The sequence below is a fragment of the Kogia breviceps genome, chromosome 6 (genome assembly GCF_026419965.1).
Source record: "Kogia breviceps isolate mKogBre1 chromosome 6, mKogBre1 haplotype 1, whole genome shotgun sequence".
Classification (NCBI taxonomy): Eukaryota; Metazoa; Chordata; class Mammalia; order Artiodactyla; family Physeteridae; genus Kogia; species Kogia breviceps.
Genome location: NC_081315.1, coordinates 73,998,997 through 74,024,943, shown reverse-complemented (window position 1 = coordinate 74,024,943; position 25,947 = coordinate 73,998,997). Strand labels below are relative to the sequence as shown.

At 38.2% G+C, this 25,947-nt stretch overlaps 1 protein-coding gene across 1 annotated transcript in view; it reads left to right on the top strand.

Moving 5' to 3' along the window:
- TEC (tec protein tyrosine kinase) overlaps positions 1 to 25,947 on the top strand; it is a 153,156-nt gene that overhangs the window by 24,652 nt on the left and 102,557 nt on the right. The gene's annotated exons all lie outside the window — the stretch shown is intronic.

Sequence of the window (25,947 nt, the reverse complement as noted above, 5' to 3'; positions counted from 1 at the left end):
TATTTTATTCCTTCCTTTTGGTTTCTAATTTCTTCTTTTACTTTTAATTCTCATCTGTATATTGTTTACATGTTGTACCTGTATTTTCTCTTAAATTTCTTTTATTGAGAATAAATTCAGCTAACATAAAAACCACCATTTGAACCATTTTAAAGAGCACAATACTGTGGTTTTTAGTATTAATATATTTACAATGTTGTATAACCACCACCACTATCTAATTCCAGAAGACTTATATCACTCAAAAAAGAACCCTAGGGCTTCCCTGGTGGCGCAGTCGTTGAGAGTCCGCCTGCCGATGCAGGGGACACGGGTTCGTGTCCTGGTCCGGGAAGATCCCACATGCCGCGGAGCGGCTGGGCCCGTGAGCCATGGCCGCTGGGCCTGCGCGTCCGGAGCCTGTGCTCCGCAACAGGAGAGGCCACGACAGTGAGAGGCTGGCATACCGCAAAAAAAAAAAAAAAAGAACCCTATACTCTCTCCCCTGCCCCCCCCCCATTCTTCCTTCATCCCATCCAAACAGTAATCTACTTTTTTTCTCTATTGATTTGTCTATTCTGGACATTTCATATAAATGGAATCAATACAACATGTGGCCTTTTGTGCCTGGCTTCTTTTCCTTAGTATAATGTTTTCAAAGTTCAGTCATGTTGTACTATGTATCAGTACTTCATTCTTTTTTATGGTGGAATAACATTCCACTGTATGTGTGTGTGTATATATATATATATATATATATATATATATATATATATATATGGGGAGAGAGAGAGAGAGAAAATAAATAAATAAATAAATAAATAAATAAATCTATATATATCTATCACCATTCATCAGTGTATGAGCATTTGGATTGTTTCCACTTTTTGGCTCTTATGACTAATACCACAATGAGCATTAGTATACAAGCTTTTGTGTGAATATCTTTTCAGTTCTCTTGGGTATATACTTAAGAGTGGAAATGCTGGGTCATAGCTTAACTCTGTGTTTAACTTTTGAGGAACTGCTGAAATGTTTTTCACAGTGGCTGCACCACTTTACACTAGTAGTATTTGAGGGTCCCAGTCTTTCCATATTCTTGTCAATCCTTATTTTCCTTTTTTTTTTTTATTATAGCCATTCTAGTGTGTGTGTGTAGTAGGATCTCATTGTGCTTTTCATTTATATTTTTCTAATAACTAGTGATGCTGAGCATCTTTTCATATGTTTATTAGCTTTTTGTACATCTTTGGAGAAATGCCTATTTAAGTCCATTACCTGTTAAAATTTTGTTGTTGTTGTTCAGTTGTAAGTGTTCTTTATTTTCTCCCATTCTGTGGGCTGTCTTTCCACTTCCTTGGTAGTGTCCTTAGACATACAGAAGTTTTTAAGTTGAAGTCCAGTTTATCTATTTTTCTTTTGTTGCTTGTGCTCTTGGTGTCATGTTTAAGAAACCATTATCTAATCTAAAATTATGAAAATTTACAGCTACGTTTCCTTCTGAGAGTTTTTTGATTTGAGTTCTTACATTAAGTCTTTGATCCATTTAGAAATCATTTTTGTTTGTGGTTTGAAGTAGGGGTCTAAATTCATTCATATCTAGTTGTCCCAGCAGCATTTATTGAAAAGACTACTCTTTCCTCATGGAATGGTCTTGGCATGCTCATCAAAAGTCAGTTGACCATAGATATATGGGTTTCTTTCTGGACTCCCAATTCTATATCGTTGATCTGTGTATCTATCTTTATGTAATACCACACTGTTTGGATTACTGTAATATTGTAGTAAGTTTTGAAATTGGGAATGTAAGTCCTCCAACCTTTTTTTTTTTTTTTTTTTTTCCAAGCTTAACTTGGCTATTCAGCATTACTGTATGAGTTTTAGGATCAGCTTGTCCATTTGTACAAAAAAATAAAAAAAGGCAGTTGGAATTTTGATAGAGTTGCATTGAATCTGTAGAGCCATTTGGAAACTTTGTCATTTTAGCAATATTAGGAATTTCAATCCATGAACATGGATGACTTTCCCTTTATTTAGGTCTTCTTTAATTTCTTTCAACAACATTTTTTCAGTGCATAAGTCTCACACATCCTTGGTTAAATTTTGTTCATGTATTTTTTAAAAATTTATTGAAGTGTAGTTGATTTACAATGTGTTAATTTCTGCTGTACAGCAGAGTGATTCAGTTATACATATATATATTCTTTTTCATATTCTTTTCCATTACGTTTTATTACAGGATATTGGCTATAGTTCCCTGTGCTATACAGTAGAACTTTGTTGTTTATCCATTCGATATGTAATAGTTTGCATCTGCTAATCCCAAACTCCCAATCCATCTCCCCCGCTCCCCTCCCACTTGACAACCACAAGTCTGTTCTCTATGTCAGTGGGTCTGTTTCTGTTTCATAGGTAAGTTCATTTGTGTCATGTTTTGGATTCCACATATAAGTGATATTATATGGTATTTGTCTTTCTTTTTCTGACTTACTTCACTTAGTATGATAATCTCTAGGTCCATCCATGTTGCCGCAGATGGCATTATTTCATTCTTTTTTTAATAGCTGAGTACTATTCCATTGTATATGTGTACCACATCTTCTTTATCCATTCATCTGTTGATGGACATTTAGGTTGTTTCCGTGTCTTAGCTATGATAAATAGTGCTGCTATTATTCCTGTATTTTTATTGTAAGGTGTCTCAATTTCTAACTGGATGTACACAAGGTATAAATTATAAATCAATAAAAATAAAATTTTTAATGTAGCTTGTCAGCTATCTAATGTAGCCAGACTTTTACTATAGAAGTCTGGGAGTAAAGACACTAGATTTCTAGTCTCAAAGGTATTATTATTGTTGTTGTTGTTATATTGGTTACATTCTCTTTGCTTTTATTTATTTATTTATAAAGTGGTACTTGCTATGGGACTTTTGCACATTTTAATTTCTTAGTGATTAATAGTAACACTACAAAAAATAAGTTAAAATGATAACACTAGGAGGAAACACTTACATGACTCTTAAGTGCCACGTACTCTTCTGAGTGCTTTATGTGTACAAACTCATTTAATGAAATGAAATACTGAGTGGGGGTGCAGTTTTTTTTGGTTTTTAAAAATAAATTTATTTACTTATTTTTGGCTGCGTTGGGTCTTCGTTGCTGTGTGAGGGCTTTCTCTAGTTGCAGCCAGCAGGGGCTACTCTTCGTTGCAGTGCGTGGGCTTCTCATTACCGTGGCTTCTCTTGTTGCAGAGCATGGGGTCTAGGCACAGGGGCTCAGTAGTTGTGACTCGCAGGCTCTAGAGCGCAGGCTCAGTAGTTGTGGTGCACGGGCTTAGTTGCTCTGCAGCATGTGGGACCTTCCCGGACCAGGGCTCGAACCCGTATCCCCTGAGTTGGCAGGTGGATTCTTCTCAACTGCTGTGCTACCAAGGAAGTCTGGGTGTGCAGTTTTAAAAGTTAAAGGACTGTGTGATTGTGTGTTTGTAACCTTACCTTCTGAATGACATTGAAAAAAAAACAACCCATAATTTTAGCCTAGAGTTCTTAAAAAATTGCTATGGTGAGTAGTTAGTTTTTAAAAATTAAGGTAACAGTATTAATGAACAAAGAGAGAGAGGTAGTATTTGTCAACTCAGCTTTTTTGGACTCTGATATTTATATTATCAGTAGAGAGGTTTGGACCTAGTGATTTCTAATTATTGGAGTGCCCAACTCTCATTTTCTGTAATCAGATAACCTGAATATGAATAACCTGGGTACACCCCTGTCCTCTGTGTGGCATTTGAGAAGGATGTTGCAGGGGAGGGCTCTTTAAGGCATTAGCGAGAAACCCCACTGGAGTGTAAGCTCCAAGAAGGCAGGTCCTGTGTTTTCCCTTGCACTGTTGTATCTCTGTCACAGCACTTGGTATACAGTAGATTTTAAACAAACCTTATTTGGTTGAAAAATGAATGAACAAACAAACACAAGGCTGGAAAGGAATCATTTTGGATTTCGATTTCTTTTTGATAGTGGAAATAGCATTCTCTCCTTTGAGAGTATGTGTGCGTATTTGGATGGGAATGGGGGAGAGGAAGGATTACTGAAGTAGAATATATTTAAACAAATAGAAGCTGTTTTTACTGTTTGTTTTTCTTCAAACTCACCTTGCATTTCATGAGGCTGAGCACTTGCTCCACTGTCTTACTTGGGTGACAATTAACTCAGGCTTTACCCAGCTCAGACATCAGCTTCTCTGATTATCTTTCCACCTCCTACCTCTGGGCAGAGCCAAAGCTTGTATCCATCTGTGGTGTAGCACTTATCACGTGGTTAATGACATCATTAGCTTCTGTCATATATGTCCTTTCTCCTAGGCTGTGGACACCTTACTGGATGTGTCTTATGCTTTATTTTGTGTCCCAGAACCTGATAACATATCTGGCACTTAGCAGATGCTCAGTTAACAGTTGTTGACTGTGTAGATGTGTATCAGTTCAGAACAAAGGTATGGCAAAACCAACTGACTGTGCTTTGCTGTTTGCTGTTTTTAAGAAACTTTACAAGCATTTTTCTGATTTACACCTCACGATACTCCTTTAAGGTTGGTATCATTATCATTTTAAGGAAATAGTCTCAGAGGAGTTAGGTAACTTCCATGAAGTTATACAGCTAATGAATGGCAGAGCTAAGATTTAGAGCCAGGTAAGTCAGACTCAAAAGTTCAGGTTCCTGTAGGCAAAACATTCTCTGACATAAATTGTAGAAATGTTTTCTTAGGTGGTTCTCCCAAGGCAATAGAAATAAAAGCAAAAATAAACAAATGGGACCTAATCAAACTTATAAGCTTTTGCACAGCAAAAGAAACTATAAACAAAATGAAAAGACAACCTATGGACTGGGAGAAAATATTTGCAAACAATGTGACCAACAAGGGTTTAATTCCCAAAATATACAAACAGCTTATACAATTCAGTAACAAAAACCAAACAACCCAATCAAAAAATGGGCAGAAGACCTAGACATTTCTCCAGAGAAGACATTCAGATGGCCCATAGGCACATGAAAAGATGCTTAATATCACTAATTATCAGGGAAATGCAGGTCAAAACTACAATGAGGTATTACCGCACACTGTTCATAATGGCCATCATTAAAAAGTCCACAAACGATAAGTGCTGGAGAGGGTGTAGAGAAAAGGGAACCCTCCTACACTGTTGGTGGGAATGTAAATTGGTGAAGCCACTATGGAAAACAGCATGGAGGTTTCTTAAAAAACTAAAAATAGAGTTACCATGTGATGCAGCAATCCCACCCCTGGGCATGTATCCAGAGAAAACCGTAATTTGAAAAGATACATGCACCCCACTGTTCATAGCAGCACTATTCACAATAGCCAAGACATGGAAGCAATCTAAATGTTCATTGACAGATGAATGGATAAAGAAGATGTGGTACATATATACAATGGAATATTACTCAGCTGTAAAAAAGAATGAAATAATGTCATTTGCAGCAACATGATGGACCTAGAGATTATCATACTAAGTGAAATAAGTCAGACAGATAAAGACAAATATCATATGGTATTACTTACATGTGGAATCTAAAATATGATACAAATGATTTATTTATAAAACAAAAACAGACTCACAGACATAGAAGACAAGCTTATGGTTACCAAAGGGGAAAGGGGGTGGAGGAGGGATAAATTAGGAGTTTGGAATTAGCAGATACAAACTACTATGTATAAAATAGATAAGCAACAAGATCCTACTGTATAGTACAGGGAACTATATTCAATATCTTTTTTGTATGTGTGGTGCGTGGGCCTCTCACTGCTGTGGCCTCTCCTGTTGCAGAGCACAGGCTCCAGACGAGCAGGCTCAGCGGCCATGGCTCATGGGCCCAGCCGCTCTGCGGCTTGTGGGATTCTCCTGGACTGGGGCATAAACCCGTGTCCCCTGCATTGGCAGGTGGACTCTCAACCACTGCGCCACCAGGGAAGCCCTTCAATATCTTGTAATAACCTATAATGGAAAAGAATATGAAGAAGAATCTGTATATATATATATGTATAACTGAATCCCTTTCTTCTACACCTGAAACTAACACAACATTGTAAATCAACTATGCTTCAATTAAAAAAAATAGTTCAGGTTCCTTCTACTAAATCATGCTGCTTAGCCAGAAGTTCTAACATAAGCAGTTGGTGAAATAAGGTAACGGAGGGTGACATAGGGAAATGAATCTTTAGTATAATGTTTAAAGAACCATTGTTTATGTCTTTTGCAGCTCTGTCAGGGAACATTTAAAAATTTTGAGAGTTAACATGTCAAAAGGTATACGCCTGCCTTCTAGATGATTGAATTTTCTGTGTTTAATACTGTAGTAATATAGGGAACAGGTGGGTTTCTAAAATGTTGAGCTACATAGAATTTTAGGGCTAAAGACTACGTTAGAGCTCATCAGCTTCAGTGCATTAATCTTAGAGATGACATCATAGGGTCTCAGAGTTTGTGAGTTTTGCTTTCTGTTGCATTGTCAGCTAAAGGCAGAGAAGGTTCTTCTATACCATGAGGCTCACTTTTACATGTTAACAAGAGATTCGGAATAGTGGCGGACAAAGACCTGTCACATTGAAGAGATAGCACAGGAGAGCTTGGAGGAAACACCATCAGTTCTCAACATGAGAGATGTGTGGGACTCTGGGTTGAGTAAACTCTGAGCTGCCAGCCCCTTCAAAAAAAGAACCTCGTGCATAGGGCAGAATTAATCCTCAGGAACATTTCAGAGGAGAAAAAGATCCTGTTAGTTTTTTGTTGATTTATGGTTCAAAGACAAAGACCATGCTGATTTGAAATGCAGATGGATGTACTTTTGAAAAAGATTTTTCCTGCAGGTCTGTCCAGTGACAATAAGCGAAACTAAATATGGTGAGATGCTTCCGTTACCTTTGAGATTTGGCTTCTGAAGTAGATACCATTGAGACTTAAATAAAGGGAAATCATTAAGCCATCTAATACTTATTGCATACGTATTGTGTTTCAGGCAGTGTACCAGTTGCTAGATTATGCCAAATATTATACTTTCTTTTGCTTGGTTTTTGTTAAGACAGAGTATTCAGAGGGGGGAAAAATACTTGGAAATATGCTTTTGAGAAATTGCTGTGGAACAGAATGGATATTTATATGTCTGTATAACATGTATACACACACATAGATATTAACTAATTTATTTTGTGTGGCTATCTAAATATCAGTATTCTTATTTACGTAAAGTTGATTTTTTACAATTTCACACAGCACTGGAAAAAATTGGGCATCTATTTTATAGAATATAATTTTTTAAATGGAATTTTCAGACACACTGAAATATGTAATCATCTGTTGGCAAAACATGATATTAAGATTTAATGCTTGGGGGACTTCTTTGGTGGCGCAGTGGTTAAGAATCTGCCTGCCAATGCAGGGGACACGGGTTTGAGCCCTGGTCTGGGAAGATCCCACATGCCGCAGGGCAACTAAGCCTGTGCGCCACAACTACTGAGCCTGCGCTGTAGAGCCCACGAGCCACAACTACTGAGTCTGCTTGCCAAAACTACTGAAGCCCGTGCGCCTAGAGCCTGTGCTCTCTGCAACAAGAGAAACCACTGCAATGAGAAGCCTGCACACTGCAGCGAAGAGTAGCCCACGCTCTCCGTGACTAGAGAAAGCCCGTGCACAGCAACAAAGACCCAACGCAGCCAAAAATGAATAAATAAATGAATAAATTTTTTTAAAAAAGATTTAATGCTTGGATATCACCCCCAAAGGAGAACTGTCTAGAGTCAAAATCTTTGTATGGTTAGGGAATGCTTATGTGTGGGAAACATTTGTTTTGGAGAAGATAGTTGAAAGTAATAGGATGATGGTGAAATGAAAGTTCTGTAAAATACTAGATTTGAATTCAAGCTGTTGACAAATTCTGGAAGTTTCATGAAACCATTTCTTTAACACCAGAATGGCCTTGTTTCTTTCCAAAGATTTGTACCATGTGTATCGAATAAACGTTTTTCCCCATGCAAATGTATTTTTAATTCTATAATTGAATCCATATTGGCACATTATTCTAGTTAAAATTTATTTTAATTTCAGCCATGTACTTGGAATGCATTTCATATGTAAAGTGAAGAATATATGTAGTTAAAAGAGTCATTCTTCCATAACTAAGGCTACTGCTTTTCTGTTTAACTTCTTTTCTACACTAACAAAATATGCAAAATTAAAACTCATAGTGGAGAGCCAGTATAAAACTTCTGAACATACAGATGGCCAAAAAACACATTTGTCAACAGCTTGAATAGCAAAGATGCTCAACATCACTAAATATTAGAGAAGTGCAAATCAAAACTACAATGAGGTATCACCTCACACCAGTCAGAATGGCCATCATGAAAAAATCTACAAACGGTAAATACTGGAGAGGGTGTGGAGAAAAGGGAACCCTCATGCTTTGTTGGTGGGAATGTAAATTGATGCAGCCACTGAGGAGAACAGTATGGAGAGTCCTTAAAAAACTAAAAATAGAACTACTGTATGACCCAGCAATCCCATCACTGGGCATATACCCTGAGAAAACCATAATTCAAAAAGACACATGCACCCCAATGTTTATTACAGCACTATTTTCAATAGGCAGGACATGGAAGCAACCTAAATGTCCATTAACAGAGGAATGGATAAAGATTTGGTACATATATACAATGGGATATTACTCAGCCATAAAAAAGGAATGAAATTGGGTCATTTGTAGAGACATGCGTGGACCTAGAGACTGCCATACAGAGTGAAGTAAGTCAGAAAGAGAAAAATGAATATCATATATTAATGCATATATGTGGAATCTGAAAAAAATTGGTATAGACGATCTTATTTACAAAGCAGAAATAGAGACACGGACGTAGAGAACAAACGTATGGATACCAAGGGGGAAAGGGGAGTGGGAGGAGTTGGGAGATTGGGATTGACATATATACACTATTGATACTATGTATAAAATAGATAACTCATGAGGACCTACTGTATAGCACAGGGAACTCTACTCCATGCTCTGTGGTGACCTAAATAAGAAGGAAATCCAAAAAAGAGGGGATATATGTATACATATAGCTGATTCACTTTATTGTACAGTATAAAGTAACACAATATTGTAAAGCAACTATACTCTAATAAAAAAAATTCTGAAAATGACAGAGTGAACACATGCCATTTAAAAACTTTTATTCCCTTTTTCTGATTCAGATTAAAATCAAGCAACTTTTAAGAAAGAAAATTTTCATATATATTATACATGCAAGTGATTATAGAGACAAGAATATTAACATCTACTTTTATTCATGTGTTGGTGTATCTCTAGCCATCTGTCAAAATTCTCTTTATATGTCATATCCGCATTGAAGTGGTCCACCATACTTCGAAGAGGGGTAATTGTTACCTCTTTAGTGATTACATGTTAGTGACTTTTAGGGACTATTAGTGTTCCAGAACACTTTGTACATATCACTTTTATAACCCTCAACAGATTGTATTGTAGCTCTTTGTTTTTAAGTCACTTTTCCCTATGCCTCTCTAGAGCAAAGATCATGCCTTGCTCATCTTTGTAACCACCTCAACGCCTCATGCATAGTTCCTCATACATCATGGCGATGCAATAAATGCCAGAATGAACGATTATATGTGAATGTCTGAAACTACTCCTGTGAACAGATTGGTTTGTGAACTGAACGTGGTGAAAAGATGGATGAGTGAAGAAATGAATGAGGAAACATTTAAGCGAAGGAAGAGAGTTGACAGGGATTAGAGATAAATGAAATGAGAATGAGGTGGTCAAGAATGATGTAGTATATTAATTTTATGTCCCAGTTATCTACTGTTGTGTGACAAACTACCTAAACTTACAGGCACACAACAACAACCATTTTATCACACTCATGGATTCTGTAGGCTAAGAATTGGACAGGGCACAGTGGGAATGTCTACTCCACAATGTCTGTGCTCTTGAAAAACTTGCTACCTGGAAGCAACTTGGGCAATTAAGGTCTGGAATCATCTGAGAGTTTTCTCAGTCATATATCTGTCTCCTGGGCTGGGATGCTTTGAAGGCTGGGCTCAGAAGAAATTCTGCACTAGAACACCTATATGTGGCTTCTGCATTTGGCAGGAGCTTCTCTCAGTATGGTGGCTGGGTTCCAAGGACTGCTCCAAGAATGAGAAGTCCAAAAGAACAAGGCAGGAGGTACTTGGCCTTTTCTGGCTTAGCCTCAGAGATTACATAGTATCCCTTCTGCTGTACTATATTAGTTGAAGGAATCAAAATCCCACTCAGATTCAAGGGGAGGAGTGTCAGTGAATTTGCATCTGTTTTAAAAAAGAGCAGCATTACATATCATAGATGGTCCAGATAATGATGATGATGGGTAGAGCAAAGAACAGGGAAGTACATTGTCAGTTTACTTCATTAGTGATAGGGTATATGAAAAAGGCCCAGTTCCATTCTTTGGCGTGTAGCTGTTCAGTTTTCCCAACACCATTTATTGAAGAGACTGTCTTTTCCCCCATTGTATATTCTTGCCCCTTTTGTTGTAGCTTAATTGACTGTATGAGCATAGGTTTATCTGGGGACTCTCTATTCTGTTCCACTGATTCCAGTGCCATACAGTTTTGATTACCATAAGTTTGTAGTATAGTTTGAAATGAGGGAGTTTTATGCCTCCAGCTTTGTTCTTCTCTCTTAAAATTGTTTTGGCTATTTGGGGTCATTTGTGGTTCCATACAAATTTTAGGATTATTTGTTTTAGTTATGTGAAAAATGCCATTGGTATTTTGATAGGGATTACATTGAATTTATAGATTGCTTTGGGTAGTATGGACATCTAAATGGCATTGATTTTTTCAATTCATGAGTGTGGTATATCTTTCCATTTATTTGTGTTGTCTTCAGTTTCTTTCCTCAATGTCTTATAGTTTTCAGAACATAGGTCTTTCATCTCATTGGTTAAATTTATTCCAGTTGTAAATGGGATTGTTTGCTTCATTTCTCTTTCTGATGGTTTCTTTTTAGTATATAGAAATGCAGCAGATTTATGTATATTACTTTTCTTATACCATATTCAAAAATAAAATCAAAATGGATTAAAGACTTGAATGTAAAACCTGAAACTGTAAAGCTCCTAGAACATATAGGCAGTAATCTCTTTAACATCAGTCTTAGTAGTATCTTTTTGGATATGTTGCTAGGACAACAAAAGCAAAAATAAACAAATGGGACTACATCAAACTAAGCCTTTGCACAGCAAAGGAAACAACCAACAAAACAAAAAGTCAACCCACTGAATGGGAGAAGATATTTGCAAATGAGATATTTGATAAGGGGTTAATATTCAAAGAACTCCTACAACTTGATATCAAAAAACAAACAAACAGCCTGATTAAAATATGGGCGGAGGATCTGAATAAACATTTTTTCTAAAGAAGACATAAAACAAACAGAGGAAAAGATGCTTAATACCACTAATCACCACGGAAATGCGAATCAAATTGTATACAATGAGGTATCACCTCACACCTGTTAGATTGGCTATTACCAAAAAGACAAGAAACAACAAATGTTTTCAAGGAGGTGGAGGAAAGGGAACCCTCGTGCCCTGTTGGTGGAAATGTAAATTGGCGCAGTATAGAAAACTATATGGAGGTTCCTCAAAAAATTAAAAATAAAACTACCATATGATCCAGCAATTCCACTTATGGATATTTATGTGAAGAGAAAGAAAACACTAACTCAGAAAGATATATACCCCTCAGTGTTCATTGCAGTATTATTTACAATAGCCAAGATATGCAAGCAACTTAAGTGTTCATTGGTAGGATAAAGAAGGTGTGGCATATATGTGCAATGGAATACTACTTGGCCATAAAAAGAATGAAATCTTGTCATTTGCAGCAACAGGGATGGACCTGGAGGGTATTATAAAATAAGGCAGACAGAGAAAAGTAAGTGAAATAAATCAGACAGGGAAAAACAAATACTATATGATTTTACTTATGTGTGGAATCTAAAAACCAAAACAAATAGACAAACAAAAACAAAACAGAAATAGACTCATAGATACAGAGAACAAACTGGTGGTTGCCAGAGGGGAGGTGGGTGGGAGGATGGATAAAATAGGTGAAGGGGATTAAGAGGTACAGTCTTCCAGCTATAAAGCAAATAAGACATGGGGAAGTAACATACAGCATAAGGAATATAGTTAGTAATACTGTAATAACTTTGCTGACAGATAGTAACTAGACTTTTGTGGTAATCATTTCATAATGTATAAAAATATTGAATCACTGTGTTGTACACCTGAAACATATAATATTGTGTGCTAATTATAATCCCATAAAAAAGTCACTGGACATCTTCCACAGTAATTAGATCATGACTTATATTCATACTTTAAAAAAATTTATATATTTTATTTTATTTATTTTTGGCCACATTGGGTCCTTGTTGCTGCACGTGGGCATTCTCTAGTTGTGGTGAGTGGGGGCTACTCTTTGTTGCAGTGTGCGGCCTTCTCATTGTGGTGTTTTGTTGCGGAGCATGAGCTCTAGGCATGCAGGCTTCAGTGCTTGTGGTGCATGGGCTCAGTAGCTGTGGCCCGCAGGCTTTAGAGCTCAGGCTCGGTAGCTGTGGCGCACGGGCTTAGCTGCTCTGCGGCACGTGGGATCTTCCCGGACCAGGGCTCGAACCCATGTCCCCTGCATTGGCAGGCAGATTCTTAACCACTGTGCCACTAGGGAAGCCCCTATGATACTTTTTGAATGTAGTTTACAATTTTTATTTGTTACAAGTGATGTATGAGAATGTTTAGTATTTTTATCAGTGTATTTTTATCCTTTTAGAGATCAGGTATGTAACAGCTGGCATTTCAGTTTTGGAAATTTTTCATTAACTGAGCCTCACAAGCCTTAGAAGTAAGGGTGAATAATTCTCTGGTCTAATTTGCCATCTTGTTTTAGTATGCTCTGTAGTTTCAGTTGTGATGCTTACCTTTGGTGAGATTTCTAATGATTCTTTTATAAAAAGGCTGCAATTTGGATATACTCACTTTACCTGACTGCCCACTATTCTTTGGTACTTTGTTAACCTGTACAGAATTTTCTTTTTATTGTGCTTTAGGCTTGAAAAGCTAACTTCTGCTTTCATGAAATTTGAACAGGGGAAAGGAAAGGAAATAGAGGGAAGAAGAGGAGTTATAACAAGGACAAATGTTGCATAGACTGTGGTTTTATTTTTGGCCCCGGAAACCACATATTCCTGTTTGTTGGGGAAGAAATGGTATCACATTACTTTATCATGAGGTTCTGCTGACTCAGGGAATCATTGGGATCATTGGAAGAGCTTCTGTGATGAGCTGGGTAGTGTGGTAATAATATCCTGGAGGAAGGAGAGCCCACCCACCTTTTTCTACTTTTATTTGGCTGCCTTGGTTCATTTTTTCCCCCTCTCTCCCTTCTCTTCCTCCTTTCACCTTTTTCTATTCTCTTCTTTTTTTTTTTTTTTTTCTATTCTCTTTCTTACCAGTTCCAAAGGGTTGGATGACACGGACATGGAAAACCATGCTATTCCCTTAAACATATTTCAAAAGGTTTTATTATGGAAAATTTCAAACACAGACAAAAATAAAGTATAATGAACTTTTCTTGTATGCCTCACTCAGCTTCAACAGTTATCAACTCATGAACAATTTTATTTTGTCTGCTCCCATATCCCCCTTACCAGGTTATAAAGCAAATCACAGACATTATTTTTTCTTTCTTTTCTTTTTTTTTTTTTTTTTTTTTTTTTTTTTTGTGTGTGTGTGGTATGTGGGCCTCTCACTGTTGTGGCCTCTCCCGTTGCGGAGCACAGGCTCTGGACACGCAGGCTCAGCGGCCATGGCTCACAGGCCTAGCCGCTCCGTGCCGTGTGGGGTCTTCCCGGACCGGGGCACGAACCCGTGTCCCCTGCATCGGCAGGCGGACTCTCAACCACCGCGCCACCCGGGAAGCCCACAGACATTATTTTATCTGTAAATTTTTCAGTATGTATCTCTAAAAGATAAGAACTCTTAAAAGTACAATCACAATACCGTCATCGGACCAAAAAACTCCAGAACAACCTAACACTATTTTGTTATCATCAAATAAATCTTACCACAAACTTAAATATCACCAATATACAGTTAGTATTCCAGTTGCCACAGTTGTCTCACACATTTCAACTGTTTCATAAGACTTTTGAAGTCTTTTGGTTCCTCCTCAATCTCACTGTTTTTGTTCTTGAAATTTTTGTTAAAGAAGCTTGCTCATTCTGTAAAAAACCTGAATGCAATAATGACTTGGGTTCTTTATTCCTATTTTGAAAACAATAGGAAAATAATATGTTGACATAGATGAATGTTTCATATTAAAAACAATTTAGATTAATGTAGTAAAGAAACACATTTTGGTGTTATTTTATATATAATTTCCAAATTACTTTTATGTTTTTTCTGGTAAAAGTTGCTGAAAATCACTTTACCTACTTGAGAAACTTGTTATTCATGCCTTGTTTTCACTGGTTGTTTCCTTCTGAGTTAGCAAGAAGCAGAAAGGAAATATTTGCTGTGTATCAGAATTTCCTTCATGGGAGGAGAATTAGTGCCAGAATGTTGTCAAAGTGAATCCACTTACATTTCATAGTAAGTAATAAAAAACAAAACAAAACAAAACAAAAACCAAAAAAACCGCCAAAAGAACACAAACCCTTATGATTCAGACTTTATCATGAAAAATAAAGTGAAAATGTTTATTTTATCTCATATATGGCACCATTTAGATTATAATTGTCAACTCTTTGAACAAAGATGGAATCAAATATTAGTTGTTTTCTTGAGATTATTTTTCTGATGAAAATGCATGATAGAAATAAATTAGTCAGCACAGATCTAAAGAGGGCCATGTTTTTTGAAAGCGTTAGAAAGCTTTATCAGTTTTTGCAAGGGTGTATCCATGAGGTAGAATAAAGATTAAATCACTGTAACAAAGAAACCATCATATGTCATTTCTAAAATAAGATAGAAGTGTGTTAACCTCTCAAAGTAGGGTACCAAGTCTAGGCTGATAGGGCAGGTCTGCTCCCTGAAGTCATTCAAGGACTAGGTTCCAAGAGACTAACACACTATGTAAAGCAATTATACTCCAATAAAGATGTTAAAAAAAAAAAAAAAAAGAACTAGGTTCCATCTTGTTCCTCCCTTGCCCTTGTCTACAGTGATGTCTTGAATGCATAAAGTTGAGTCTGCCATGTGTACTTTCCGGCTGGTGGGGAGGTGAAAAATGCCCTAAATCTGGGGAGAGTAGCTTGTCTTTAAGTTGAAATTGGCACACGCATCACTTCTGCACACATCTGCTTGGCTTGACCTTAGATGGCCATATGTCACTGCCAAGAAGGCTGGGAAGTATCATCTCTAGCCCATACGTCCAGGAAGAAGGGAAGGATGGATGAGGGCAGGGGGCAAAAAGCAGTCTGCTTCAGTGTACTTTAGTAATTTAAGTGTGAGTCATTCTTGACACTTGTTGTGTTATTTCATTTTATTTTTACTAGCTAACTAACTGCAAGATCCTCATTTGCCAGTGGCATTGAGTGTGATGGGAGCAATTCTCCAACATTATTCTCATTATTGACTTTTTGAAAACTGTCATCTTTTGAGTATTTGAAGTTGTTGACTGTTGCATTCCCTTATTCAGTGAGAGAAGCAAAACCTAGTAATGTGGAAGGAATATTTGATTGGGACCTATGTGGTTAATTGATCAGTGAGTAATTTTTATGACAAGTTTTGCTTCTCTCTAGAATCACTTAACTATGAATCACCTATAGAGTAAATATATTTGTTGATGCTTTGAGGTATTGTAAGCATATCGGGTAGGGGTCCCTGGAGGAAGAGAACCCGGCTATTTTAGGCCTAAGCCATTTTGTGATCTAAGCCTGGCCACAATGCTTGCCCTTGCAGAAGAATAGGTCTCAGTAGTTAATGATTTTAAGGGAGCAAAAGAAGGTAAAAACAAACAGCTGTTAGTTACCAGGCCAGGGAGATAACTTAACCATAATATATCAGTTTACTATTTCAAAGGTAAGGATTAGCCTGAAGCACATTCTTGAGCTGTTTAGCAGAATGCACACCCTTTTGAGGGTTCAACCACCAGATCTACTGGAACCTAAGGAATGATGATTTTGACCTTTGCTGACCCTTCTGACTTCAGTCAACTAGTGCGTGGACTCCGTCAGCGTTTCCCCAATTCTATGCTGAATTCTCTTTGCTCCAGCCCCAATCTTGCTGTTTGGGGAGACACCGCTTTGGGAAATATCCTTGTTGTCCTCTTTACTTGCTGCAAGAAATAAATCCTTCCTTCTTCTCTTTGGTTTGGTTCTGTCTTTTGGCTCGATACCCACCAAGAGGCAAGTCCAGTTTTCGGGTAACAGTATTACACATGGTTTCTTTTCTCCATCCATTGTTCTTTTTCTCTCTCTTTCTTTTCTCTTCCTCTTTATCAGCCAGGAGGCCCTCAACCACAATCATAGCCAAGGACCACAGTGGGGACCTTCATTGTGAAACCCAAACTTGTCTTAAAGAGCACATGTTAAATCCGTGCATGTACCTGTATTATATGGACAATAAGAAATGACTATCCTTAGTGCAGCACTGCTCAGTCTATTTCCAGGTTCACTTGTCCCTCAGTACAACACTGTAATCACCCACCATTTGGCAGTGGGCTGGATGGAGACTACATTACCAGGAAAGATGAGGTAAGTCAGCTGGCCTCTGTAACTTTTGCCTTTTGACCTTTTGAGTCTTCTCTTATCTAGACCTAGGTTCAACAGGTCACCAGACAAGGCTACTCAAAACTTTGTAGCATGCTACAATATCAGTTGGTTGAAAGAAGACACAGTCAAGACTTTAATACAGGTTATCCCTGGGTGCCTTTGTTTCATAGGCAAGAAAGACCTGAGGGCTAAAGTGTTACTTTCTTCTACAGGTACAAAGCTGCCTGATCCTGAATAGCTGCAATTCATGATAAATGGGGAGCCTAGAATGTACCCTTTATTCTGATTGAAGTCAGCCTAGCATTTTTTCCTTCTTTGCTTGTGTTTCTGCTACTCAATTCCCCTTTTACAAAATAAAATTGGGGCTTAAGCTGAGAGTATACATTGCAGAAGAGAGCATGGTAAGATTTGTTCCTATATAGTAGCTACCCATTTTAGGTACTTTTGAATTGAAATATAATCTACAGATACTGTTGGCAGGCACACATTTGATTTCTCAGGTAAATGTCAGTCTGATGTTTATTCATGCTAGATTTCCTAAAAATTGCAAACAGGCACTAACTTTGTCGTAAACCTATGCCAAGATGTGTAATAGGCAATGTGTTCTGATGTATAAATTCCATAATTGAGGGCTTTAACTAAACTCTACTAATCTTAGGGCATTAACAAGTATTAGATTGAATTAGATGGTATTGCTGATTTTGTAGGTAAAATATTGCCGAACATCGGCAATTTCATATGGCTCAACCTAGTAAGGTGAGAATTTCAACAACCTTAAATCACTCTTTGCTCCTTCCTGTAAGGAGTTCATCCTTTTTCTACCCTGATAACTAGGCTGTTTGTTTCTTATTTACTATACCGCTTACCATCCTATCATTTGGTAACTCACAGTCACCTCTGTTCCCTTGATTAAAAATGTTATGAAAGGGCCCTTTCCACCATGTGAAGACACAGCAAGAAGATGGCCATGTATGAACCAGGAAGAAGGCCTTCACCAGACACCAGTTCTGCTAACACCACCAGAAATGTGGGAAATAGATTTCTGTTGTTTATAAAATACCCAGTCTATGGTGTTCTGTGATAGCAGGCCAAAATGACTGACAGGACCATAACCACCAGAGAAGGGACCAGAAGAGGCGGTATTGCTGTGGATTTTTTTCTTTTTGAGAATTCTGGAGTGAAGATTTGAAGCAGATTATCGTTAATGAACTGAGAAGTCATTAAGGGATAGTAGAAAAGTGACTACAGGGCAGGCGGGGGGAAGAAGATGCCCAAACTGTTCAACTTATATGGGTTTCTTCATGCTGCCAAGCTTCTTGCCTTCTTGTGATGACAAAAGCAAATTACGAAACAAAGTATGAAGAAGAAGATGAGCAGGAAGAGGAGGTGGAGGAAGAGGGGAGAGGGGGAGGGGAAGGACTGAGGACATTGTAGTAAAATGATGAAGACATAGAAGAAACTTATTTATTTATTTATTTATTTATGGCCGCTTTGGGTCCTCGTTGCTGTGCGCGGGCTTTCTCTAGTTGCAGAGAGCGGGGGCTACTCTTCGTTGCAGTGCGCGGGCTTCTCATTGCAGTGGCTTCTCTTGTTGCGGAGCGTGGGCTCTAGGAGCCCAGGATTCAGTAGTTGTGGCTCACAGGCTCTAGAGCACAGGCTCAGTAGTTGTGGCTCGTGGGCTCTAGAGCTCAGGCTCAGTAGTTGTGGCACACGGGCCCAGGTGCTCCGCGGCATGTGGGATCTTCCCGGACCAGGGCTCAAACCTGTTTGCCCTGCATTGGCAGGTGGATTCTTAACCACTGCACCACCAGGGAAGTCCCGGCAGAGAAGAAATTTAAGGAGCAAATCAAAGCATGAAATTAAGTCTAAGAATAAAATTAAAAGACAGTATACGAAAGAAAAAACTAGCCTAAACTATATAGAGTTCAATGAAAAAAAAATGTTATGAAAGGGTGTATAGAGAAGGCTGGGTAGCCTTAGTAGCCATTTAAAATATATATATAATACATATATATATAATATATATAATATATATATATTTTTTCAGGCAGAATGTTTTATGATGAAAAAGAGTTTCTAGATCTTTTGGCTAAAATTGCTAGACCATGAAACTGATATCCATTAGTCTGGTACTCTGATTTGCAACACTGGGCAGAGAATGTAACTTCTTGGTGGTTTGGGTTTCTCATTGGTGAAACACTGTTCATTACCTGAACAGTGTCCGTTACCTACTTCAGAATACTGGTGTACAAGGTAAGCAACAAGAATTTCCTGTGTAGCACAGGGAACTATATTCAATCTCTTATAATAACCTACAGTGGAAAATATTCTGAAAAAATATACCTGAATTACTTTGCTGTGAACCTGAAACTAACACAATATTGTAAATCAACTATACTTCAATTAAAAAAAAGAATGTTGGTGTTCAAAGACTGTTAAGTTTTTCAAACTTTTAACAATTAGCAGTCAGAGTAAAGAAAAGAGTGTTCTTTTTTTAAAAATAAATTTATCTATTTTTGGCTGCGTTGGGTCTTCGTTGCTGCGTTTGGGCCTTCTCTAGTTGCGGCGAGCGGGGCTACTCTGTTGTGGTGCACGGGCTTCTCATTGTGGTGGCTTCTCTTTGTTGTGGAGCACAGGCTCTAGGTGCACCGTCTTCGGTAGTTGTGGCTCACAGGCTCTAGAGCGCAGGCCCTAGAGCGCAGGCTCAGTAGTTGTGGTGCACGGGCTTAGGTGCTCCGCAGCATGTGGGATCTTCCCAGATCAGGACTCGAACCCATGTCCTCTGCATTGGCAGGCAGATTCTTAAGGACTGCACCACCAGGGAAGTCCCAAGAAAAGAGTGTTCTTGTGTTTCACCTGCAAGGAGACACAGAGAAAAGGGGCTTAACTTGCAGCTCCGAGTTTTATTTTAAAAAGATATTTGTAACCCAGAGTTGGTTCCTTTGTGATTCTTATTTCTGAATGGGTCAGTTCTTTTCGGTGTGGAAAATCATTGGGAGAGTGAGCTGGAGGACTGAAATTTTGTTTCATCTTTGTTTTCTACTTTAGAGCATCAAACCTATTATTTCTCCAGTTTTTAAAAAAAATTAATTATGTATGTATTTTTATTGAAGTATTATTGATTTACAATGTTTTTGTAAATCTGCTGTCTCCAGTTTTGTAAAAAGATTAATTAGAGAGACTGTCTCCAGTTTTTTAAAAGAGACTGTCTCCAGAGAGACTGTCTCCAGTTTTTTTTTAAAAAATAATTAATTATGTGTGTATGTATGTATTTTTATTGAAGTATTGTTGATTTACAATGTTGTTAGTTTCAGATGTACAGCAAAATGATTCAGTTATACATGCTTATATATATGTATTTTTTCAGATTCTTTTCCCTTATAGGTTATTACAAAATATTGAGTCTAGTTCCCTGTGCTGTACAGTACGTCCTTGTTACCTATTTTATTTATAGCAGTGTGTATATGTTAATCCCTAACTCCTAATTTATCCCCACCACCTTTCCCCTTTGGTAACCATAAGTTTGTTTTCTATGTCTATGGGTCTATTTTTGTTTGAATATAAATTCATTTGCTCTCTTCAGTTTTTGGTTTTGAGAGGTTGGTGTCCCTTTTAATGATGCCTTGGAAGTCAGTATCTGTTGAAATCTGGAGATTAAGTCGAATTGCTTTTAGCAATCTGCTCAAACAGGAGGCTGAAAATGGCACATCATTATGCTGTTTCCTTCAGTTCCCCCTTCCCTTCCACTGGAGAGGCTGTATGTGTAGTGGGTAATAGTGCAGGCTCTGTGGTTAGACTGTGCCTATATATTAAAATCTGGCTATTATTCTTACCATGTGTCTAGGTAGTAGTACCTACTTTAGAAGTTTTGTTGAATTAAATGATTTTCTACATCTAAAGTGCTTATTGTTTAGAACAGTGCCAACACATAGCAAAATAGTAAAAGCTTGGTAATGATAATTTTTATTATTTTTCTGTATAAATAGTAACTCTATAGGGATACTTTCTGATTCTCCTATGGTTGCTTATCCCTCTGGTTTTCATTGATCTTTTTTTTTGTTTTTGTTTTTTTTGCGGTATGTGGGCCTCTCACTGTTGTGGCCTCTCCCGTTGCGGAGCACAGGCTCCGGACGCGCAGGCTCAGCAGCCATGGCTCACGGGCCCAGCCGCTCCGCGGCATGTGGGATCCTCCCGGACCAGGGCACGAACCCATGTCCCCTGACTCGGCAAGCGGACTCCCAACCACTGCGCCACCAGGGAAGCCCCATTGATCTTATCAGAAGGTCATTGGATTGATCTTTCAGGACAATGATGTTTACTATAAGGGAAATCTACTCAGCCTCCTCCCCTATTTTGGTCTACTTTTCACAGTATTTGGCAAATATGTGTTTCATAGTTTGTAGCTTGGGGTTCATGGCCATCTTTTTGTTCACTGGACTATGGAATTATCTTCCTTTCTGATTTTAATGTTTTATTGCTTGCATAGAGTTTTAGGGAAGGAGAACAGAGAACATACACCTTTCCACTGCCATCTTCCAATAATTTTCTGATTCCCAGAGGCAGCCACTTTTATTTTAAAAAAAACATGTTAGTATTGTCAATCTCTAAGTAACATATTTCTTGCTTTTTCAATTTTAGGTATGATGTACTGACTTCCTACTAGTACTATGGAGGATATAGTTCTCTTTCACAGCATACTTCTGGATCCACACACAAGCACATTGCCTGTACTCACTTATCCTAGTAGTAAGATTATTATTTATTATTTTCCTTATTATGATGTTCCAGATGTTATTTATAGCTGAACTCTGTAGCATACTGTGATTATTTTTCCTTTACTGCACAATTTTTTGTTTTCCCTGCAATTGATTTATTATTTTTAGGTTTGCTAAGTTTTAACTAATTTATTATAAATCTTCTCCCAACACCTTCAGGTTCATCTCCTGGAAAAATTCCTTCCAAGAACCTTCTACCTTGGTCAGTTTGGCCTGGTTGCTCTCAGTCCATTGCTCAATGTCATCTTAGGATTTCCCCTCACCATCATCTGGGAATCTCCTTCCCTCTTTTGTTTTGAAACCCTTGTTTCCTGGATTCCATGTTTTTTGTGGTTTACTTCTTTATTTACATAGAGTTGTGTCCTCAAGTAGCTATTTGAGAAGGATGAATAGGAGATAAAAATTTTAAAGCCTCACATATTTGAAAAATGTCTTTATTCTCTTGTCATTGCATTTATGGTTTGGCTGAGTATAAAGTTTTAGGTTAGAAATCAATTTCCCTTGAAATTTTTCTCCATTATCTTCTAGCTTCTAATAGTGCCCTTGATAATTGCTGTTATGAATTTTGATCCTTTCTATGAAACCTGTTTTTAAGCTTGCTGAAGCTTCTTATCCCCATGATTTTGAAATTTTATGAGAATTGCCTTGATTTGGTTCTATATCAATCTGGAAGTAACCTTCAGTTTGGGGAAGTTTTCCTAAATTTCTTCTTTGATTGGCTTCTCATTGTTTTCTCCTTCTGGAATTCCTATTTTTCAGATGCTAAATTTTCTGGATGGGTCCAGAAAATTTTATTTTCTCTCCAAGTTTTAATATTATTGACTTATTTATTTTTGGGGAGATTTCCTCAACTTCATATTCTAACTCTTCGGTTGAGCTTTTCATTTCTGTCTTATTTTTTTCTCTTTTTTGGCTCTCTGCTCTTTATTTTGACTGTATCCTGACCTTATTTCATGCCTGCAGTATCTTAACTCTGATTTTATTGTTTTTGTTTTTTTGTTTGTTTTGTTTGTTTTTTTAAGCATTGTCTTTTCTCTGAACAGTCTTTGTTTCTTTCAAGTTGCTCTTTTTATATGTTGTTTCCTATGTTTGAATTCATATTAGAGTCATTCCTTAGTTGTCTGGTGATCCTTGACTTTCTGTCATACATGAGTGGGGCTCTAAAAAGTCAACTGGAAGCTTTGTGGGTGAAACTTCCTGACTACAGGGTTTCCTGAGCCATTTCTGTTGGGGAGCTCTCCTGTGTCTGCATCTTGAGGTCTTTTCTCACAGTACAGATCTTATCCGACATTGTGGAGTCAGGTGGGAGAAGAGAGCTGAGTGCTCTGAGAGCTGAAGAACCCCCTTTGCAATATGGTACTCCTAGCCTCAACTGTTTTTAGCTTCTCCCAGTATAGAGACCCTCTGTTTTATAGCCTTTAGAAAATAACCTCCAGTTTTCTTCCAGGTTCAGGGAGGTTTAGTCACCTAGCTATATGGCGTGGGAGAGGGGATTTGGGGAGTGTCTTAAACAGACCCATAAACAATTCTTTTGCTTTAAGTCCTTTACCACCACTTTTAGAGATACCAGGTTCTGCTGATTTCTGAGCTACTTGGAGGCTTTGCAGCATAAATTGGTTATTTCCAGGCTTCTTCCCAGCTGAACTGACCACATGTTTATTTGTTTTCAATAAACATGTTTTCACAAAACAATATTTTGTGTCCAAAATTTTGTTGTTATCTGCTGTCCTGGTTCCTATTTCCTTGAGAGTTAATTCCTTAGTGATGACAACAATATCAGCAGCAACAAAGAACTGATTTAATGGGATTTCAGGAGAGAGCCTAGGCTAATGTGTTCGTTCAACCCTCCATCTTTAACTGGAAATCTACAAGAGATTTTCCTTCATTTATATGAACTTTAATAGTGTTCTTTGGTAAGGTTTATTAAAACAACAATGAGCTTTTAATTGTATGGTATGGAATGATGGAGAGGGCTTCTCACTTGGAACCAGGAGACTTCTTTTCTAGTCTTGGTTTGTGTGACCTTGAGCAAGTCACTAAATTTTCTAAATCTCAGCTTCTTAATTTGTAAGATGAGTGAGATAGATTAGGTGATGGCTAAGATTCCTTTTGATTCAAACGGTATGATTCTGTATATGACTATTCACCTCTCATACAAATCAGATAAGATATTTTTTTTCAACACATTCAACATGAAATAGTTCTCCCCTGTCCCTGTGTTGAGGCCTTTTGCTTCTAGCACTGCAGATGAGCCATGCCCCACTTATGCTCCTGGGCTTTTCAAAAGTCTGCCTTCCATTTGGTTACTGGTATTGCCCACTAGTATGGCCGTTTGCACATGGCCTGTTTTCCAGGGCATATCTTGCTTTTCCCTTACACTCCATCTTTGTAAGTTGTCATCTTTACTCTGCATTGAAGATACGTTGCACAAGGATGTAAAGATGATTTCCAAATAAGTGTATTTATACATCAACAGTTTCTCAGGAACAAAAAGAGTACCAAAATTTTAGTTTAAAATAAGGAGGATCAACTTAGAATCAAAGGAACAAGAACTTTTTTCTCTGACTTCTCAGCTTAGGATAATGGGTCAATTGGGTCCTATGTCCAGCTGCTAATCTGTTATCCATAAACACCAAGAGTGGTATAAAGAGTTAGTGAAAGAGCCCAATTTCTCTTCATTTAAGATAGTGGCTCTCACATGCCGTGGAGCGGCTGGGCCCATGGGCCATGGCCACTGAGCCTGCGCGTCCGGAGCCTGTGCTCCGCAACGGGAGAGTCTGCAACAGTGGGAGGCCCGCGTACGGCAAAAAAACCAAAAAACAAACAAACCAATAGGGCTTACCTGGTGGCATTGGTTGAGAGTCCGCCTGCCGATGCAGGGGACACGTGTTCGTGCCCCGGTCCGGCGGCTGGGCCTGTGAGCCATGGCCGCTGAGCCTGTGCGTCCGGAGCCTGTGCTCCGCAACGGGAGAGGCCACAACAGTGAGAGGCCCGCGTACGGCTAAAAAAAAAAAAAAAAAAAAGATAGTCGCTTTCAAATCTACCTGCACATTAAGTCATGGTGTGCTGGACCCCACCGCAGACCAATTCAAAATATCTGGGTATGGATTCTGGACATCTGCATTCAGAAAAAAACCTTTCTATGTGATTCTAATGTGCGCTTAAGGTTGAGAACTATTCCTCTAGGAGCATAAAATCTAGGTGAGAGTTAGAATATGTACATCTCTTGCTCTAGAACAGGAACGGCAATGATGAGCTCTATGATGGGTAATACAGAGATCATGGGTACAGGAATTGGATGGTTTTTAATTAATTGGAATGATCAGGAAAGGCTTCATTAGGGAGGTGAGTTTTGAGCTAGTAGAGCTTTCATAGGTGGAGAGAGGGAATTTTCTAGGCCAGGGAGTGAATGCTAACTATTTTGACTGGGGTGTGGAGTGTTTGGGGAGCAGTGGAAGTAAAGATTGGATGTTAGGTTGCAGCCAGATTGTGGACAATGTCCAGTGTTTTGGCTAAGGAGTTTTGACTTTATCCTGCAGGTGATGGGGAGGACTTTGGGGAGGCATTGAGGATTTCTGGTGAATGAAATGGCATGATGAAAGTGGTATCTTTGAAGGTTGATCCAATGGGAATTAGGGGCATGTAGTTTGAATAAAGTGTGGCAGGAGCCAGGGGTGAATGGAAGACCAGTTGTAAAGCTACTGTCATGGCCCAGATCGTAATTCTTTGAGGTAGGAAAAGGGCATTGGAATTAAAAAATAACAATAATAAACATTTGTGTAGTGTTTTTTTTTTAACATCTTTCTTGGAGTATAATTGCTTTACAATCGCATGTTAGTTTCTGCTTTATAACAAAGTGAATCAGTTATACATATACATATGTCCCCATATCTCTTCCCTCTTGCGTCTCCCTCCCTCCCACCCTCCCTATCCCACCCCTCTAGGTGGTCACAAACCACCTAGCTGATCTCCCTGTGCTATGCGGCTGCTTCCCACTAGCTATCTATTTTACGTTTGGTAGTGTATATATGTCCATGCCACTCTCTCACTTTGTCCCAGCTTACCCTTCCCCCTCCCCATATCCTCAAGTCCATGCTCTAGTAGGTCTGTGTCTTTATTCCCATCTTACCCCTAGGTTCTTCATGACATTTTTTTTTCTCTTAGTTTCCATATACATGTGTTAGCATACAGTATTTGTTTTTCTCTTTCTGACTTACTTCACTCTGGATGACAGACTCCAGGTCCATCCACCTCACTACAAATAACTCAATTTTGTTTCTTTTTATGGCTGAGTAATATTCCATTGTATATATGTGCCACATCTTCTTTATCCATTCCTCT